Source organism: Notamacropus eugenii, chromosome 4, assembly GCF_028372415.1.
Source record: "Notamacropus eugenii isolate mMacEug1 chromosome 4, mMacEug1.pri_v2, whole genome shotgun sequence".
In the NCBI taxonomy this organism is placed as follows: domain Eukaryota; kingdom Metazoa; phylum Chordata; class Mammalia; order Diprotodontia; family Macropodidae; genus Notamacropus; species Notamacropus eugenii.
In genome coordinates, this window is record NC_092875.1 from 10,131,940 (window position 1) to 10,137,487 (window position 5,548).

Consider the following 5,548-nt stretch of genomic DNA (forward strand, 5'->3'; position numbering starts at 1 on the left):
TGAAAGGAGCAGAACCAGGAGAACTTTATGCACAGCAACAACCACAGTGTGTGAGAGCTTTTTCTGGTAGACTTAGATTTTTGTAATAACACAAGAACTTCTGAAAAAAAAAAAAATCCCAATGGTGGACCTCAAGGCAAAATGCCTTCCACACTCAGAGAGAGAAATATGGAAGTCACTCACATAATGTAGCAGATCATGTTTGTGTATGTGTATCTGTTTGTGTATCATGTTCTGATTTGTTATACGGATTCTTTCATTTATCTTAGTCTGACTACATAGCATGACTATAGTGAAAATATACTCAATAGGAAAGTATATGTAGAATCTATACAGAATTGTATGCAGTCGTGGGGAGGGAGGGAGGTAGTGGGGGGTGGGTGGGGAGGGATAAAATCGCAATTGTATGGCAGTGATTGTTAAACATTAAAAAAATAAAAAAATATTAAAAAAAAAAAAAAAAAAGAAAAACCTTCTTTGAAAAGGTTTACCCAACCAGGTGTGGGGACACATGCCTGTAATCCACACTACTGGGGCGCTGAGGCTGGTGGATCACTTGAGTGCCAGAGTCCTAAGTTGCATGGGCTAAGCCAATCAGATGTCTGCGCAAGGTCTGGCACCAATATTGTGAGCATCATGGAGCAGGGGGCCAGGAGGCTGCTGAAGGAGGGGCAAACCAGCATAGGCTGGAAACAGAACAAACCAATAGTCCTGTGCCCATCAGTACTGAGATCAAGCCCATGAGTGGTTGCTGCACTTCCAGCTACAGGAAAGAGCTAATCTGAGAGAGAGAGAGAGAGAGAGAGAGAGGGAGGGAGGGAGGAAGGAAGGAAGATTTAAATCCTAGATTTGAAACATGGTAAATGGTGCCAGAATTTATTTTAAAATGTGTCTTAATATTTACATCACTTATAATAACCATTTCAGATAAGATTTTTCAAAGAGAAAAAGTTACATTTCCTGTTTTGGAAAATGAGGACCGTACATCTTCACTAACTAAAGGGTCTGTTTCCTATCACGCAGTAATGACCCTATCTGATGGACCTTTAATATTTTTCAGATAAAGGCGGGCACTGGGGGGGGGTGTTCTGTTTTCCTAACTATGGGCACCGATGAGGGATAAGCAAACACACCAAGGCTTTTGTAGTCTTCTTTGCTACTGACAAGCATTTTTGCATTTCTTTGTCCCAACCCATCACGTGAACATACTGAACCAGCCTTTTTAGCACGTGGGTTCAGGGCTCCAGAGGAGTCAGGCAAAAACAAAGGATTGTAGGCACTGGGATATAATACAACTCTATATTGTTTATTATACATAGTGATGAACAGTGGTCAATAAATAGTTTCATGTTCTTATTTAAAAGAACAAAGAAAAGCCAATATGAGAAATCTGAGATTTCTCTGTTTGTTCATTGACTTTCCTTTCAGTCTGAATTCTACATTTTTCAGCAAAATGAATGTTTGACTGAAATCGTTCTGATGTGCATTACTTAATAAGACTTTATATCTATAAGGTTTCTTTCCATTTTAAGTTCTTTAATGATTAAATTATTTGTTCTTGAGGAAAGAAAACCTTACAACAAATATTACAAGCATATGTTTAGAATAGTACAAATTTTCATGTCAAATAAATCTTATTTTGGACAGAAGCTATTTTCATAATCATGTGATTTCTTTCCACCATGAACTGTCTGATGTCATGTAACTCCCATGCTCCAGTGAAAGACCTTTCCACATTCATGACATTCGTATGGCTTCTCACCAGAATGAATTCTCAGAAAGTCCCATCTTCTGATAGAAGCCCTTCCCATATTCATTACATTCATAAAGTTTCTCTTTAGTATGAATTTTCTCATGATCTGTAAGTCCTGTCCTCTGATGGAAGGTCTTTCCATACTCATCACATTCATAAGGCTTCTCTCCAGTATGAATTCTCTGATGTTGAGTCAATATTGTGCTCCTATGGAAAGCCTTCCCACACTCCTTACATTCATAAAGTGTGTCTCCAGTATGAATTCTCCAATGTCAAGTAAACTGTGTGCTCTGATGGAAGGCCTTCCCACATTCCTTACATTCATAAGGTCTGTCACCAAGATGAATTCTGTGATGGGAGGTAAGGAATGAGTTGCAGTTAAAGGATTTTCCACATTTAGTACATACATAAGGCTTTTCTCCAGTGTGAATTTTCTGATGGCAGGTGTGGTGTATGTTCTCTCAGAAGGCCTTCCCACATTCTTTACATGCATAAGGCTTCTCTCCTGTATGAACTCTTTGATGTAGAGTCAGAGCAGTGCTCTGGGGAAGGCTTTCCCACATTCCTTACATACACAAGGTTTTTCTCTAGTATGAATTATCTGGTATTGACTAAGTCCTGTCCACCAGCAAAATGCTTTCCCACATTTTTTACATTCTTAAGTTTTCTCACCAGTATGAATTTTCTGATGTCCAGTAAATTCTACCCTATGATGGAAGGCCTTCCTATATTCCTTACATTCATAAGATTTCTCTCCAGAATGAACTTTCTGATGTTCAGTGAGTCTTCTGCTCCTAGAGAAGGTTTTCCCACATTCTTTACATTTTTAATATTTCTCCACACAGCTTTGCTGCCTTTCTAGTCAGAAGTCACGTTCCAAGGCTTCACCTGATCTGGAGATATAAGAATCATCCCTTGTGAGTATTTTATGGGACAATACTCCTACAGAAAGATCCAACTCTGGAGGTGACTGCTTGCTTTTAAATTCTGAGATAAATTTAAAAGTGTAAATATTCACTGATCTACCTGTAATATATTTAATACCATCTTCTGTTTCTTCTATCAAGAAAAATCACTGTCAAACTTTAAACTATAGACTAGATAAGACTATATCTGTAGAGTTATTTATAATTTATAAGTAGACTTCACGCTGCTCCAAAGAACACCCTCTAACACACATTCCAAAGAATCTGGTAAGGTAGGCAAGTCAGTTATTAAATTTTTTCAAAGAGGAAACTGGAACTGAATGTAATTTAATAGTTCACTGAAGGTCAGATCACTAACTTGTGCACACATGTCATAGCTGGAACTCGAACCCAGGTCTTTGGTTTCCAAGTCCAGAGCTCTTTTTCACTATATGATGAAACCTCCTGAAACTATGATGTAAACTTCTTGTGCATCATTGTCAAGGCCAGTATTAGGACCAAAATGTGAAGATCCAGGAGGTCACTTTCTGAATGAATATTTACAACAAAGAGTTGCTCCAAGTCAGGTGACCAGTCCCACAGAATCACAACATTACTGATTATTTAGAATAACTCCCTTATTTTGTAGGCAAGGAAACTGAGTCCAAAAGAAAAGATGTGACTATGCAATTGCAAGTAACACATGTGTACCAAACCTCAGACTAGAGCCCAGGAGAAGCATCCAGCCGGTGGTCAGTGTGCCACACTGTGGTATTTCTCATCATGTTGCCAGATAAATTCATTATATCTGAAATGTCTATGCCCACCCTGGCCAAAAAGAACTGAATAAAAATGACTAACAATGAGCTGATATTCATAACAGATGGGGAGAAAGTAAGAGAGCCCAAGCCCTGCACCGAGCTGACCTGGATGACTTCAAGTTATGAGGTCCAAGATCTGGTGTCAGAGTGCCGGGATGTGCAACTTAGACCTATGTAACCTTCAGCAAGTCAGTGAGCCTCAGTTTCCTTATCTGCAAAAGGAAGGCACTGGAATAAATGGTTTCTGAGGCCCCTTCCATCTCTAAATCTACAATTGTATGATCAATGATCCCATGAAGTAAATGATGGGGCATTAAAAGACAAGACCTGTGTAACTGCAATACTTCTGAGAATGATTTTTGAACAACAGTGGAAAGTGAAAGCATCACAGGACTAGAAATGGGCAGATCTGCTCATTTCCTCCCAAAAGAAAAGAGAATTTAATTTGCTAACAAGGGACCAGTGAGTTTGACTGATGCCCAGAGAAAAGTCTAGACCCTTTTGTTAAAAGGGATGGTTACTGAAACAGAAGCAGTGATCACATGACTTCATCAAGACTAGACATGACAAGATTAACCCAATTTCCTTTGTAATAACGATCATTTGACCGGGAGATCAGGGGAAGTTCTTTTGGTTTAGTTTGCCTAAATTCTGACAAATTCTCTCATTCAATTATAGAAAAGATATCACAGAATCAATTTATAGATGTAATATAATGCCAATCAAGATATCAATGGATAATGTTCTCTTTCCTCATGTCTCCCTGACTTTCAAGTCCTAGCTACAATCCCACCTTCTACAGGAAGACTTCCCTAACCCCTCTTAATCCTAGTGCCTTCTCTCTGAAAAAATTAAATTGTTTTTATAACCAATTCTATTCTGTAATTGATTCTACTGTTACTGCCCCATTCTGTACGCTTGTTCAAGCCACATTTCTTTGTCTAAAAGCTAAGTTTAGAATTTCAGTTCTCCTGTTAATCACTGCTGTCCTTGAGGGATGCAGGTGGACACCAGGGAGTCTGGTACACTATCTCTGACCTTGCAGGTGGACTCAAACAATGAACATTTCTTAGTTGTAGGAGTTTAGTTACCCCTCTGAATTAGTGAAATGAAAACTTGTTATACCTCATAACTTCAGTGCCTGAAAAACTCCATGACATCTGTTTGCTATCTGATGACCTGGAACATTTCCACAAGACAATTAAAGAGGATTGTATCTCCCTCCTAGGAGCCAGGGAGTCTGCTATCTCTGGTTCACTATCAATAACCTCTAGAAGCAGATGAGTCCCTTAAATCAATCAAGCATTCCTCTATGACCGAGAGGAGTGGTTACTAGCCCTACATGGGTACTAGCCTGCTTTTCTTGATGTAACCAATCATGTTGTCCCCATCCCTATAATGATATCTGTTCTGTAACCAATAATATTGTCTTTTCCACCTATCCAAATCTGAACTCCCCAAAACTAAATTAAGGCCATACCTTGGGGCCTCTGGTCATTCAGAGAGGCCATTGACCCAATTTATTGGTTACTGCTAGTCTAACTAATAAATCGATAATGCTCAGACTATTTTCAAATGTAACACTGCTTTTCATTATTTCCTGTTTCTCCTGTCTATAGCTCATCTGTATATATTTGTTTGCATGTTGTCTCCCCCGTTAGCCTGTAGGCTCCTTGAGGGCAGGGACCATTTTCTCCTTTCTTTGTATCCCCAGTGATCAGCACAGTGCCCGACACATAATAGATGTTTAATAAATACCTATTGACTGAATTAGTAGAAATAAAGTGATAAGAAAAGTTTATATGGAAGAACAGCAAATCCACAAGAAGGCATTGGGGTAGGGGAAAATCAAAGGAACACGCACAGTGAGAGCTCACATTTGCCAGATTTGATTTGATTGCTATGAGCTAGAAAAATAATTCAGTGGAGAGAACAAATAATCTAGAATGAGAAAGAAAGGACTAGAAGAGATCAGTGCTAGACAACTCCAAGGTGTTAAACCTGGGCAAAGGAGTTATTCCTATTTAGTAAGATTTGTTATGAAAACTGGATAGCAGTGTAATAACTGG

General features: G+C 38.9%; 1 pseudogene; it reads right to left on the bottom strand.

Moving 5' to 3' along the window:
- Nucleotides 1–1,672: 1,672 nt before the first annotated feature.
- LOC140502153 (uncharacterized) lies at nt 1,673–2,576 on the bottom strand (annotated as a pseudogene).
- Between the last annotated feature and the right edge of the window lie 2,972 nt (nt 2,577–5,548).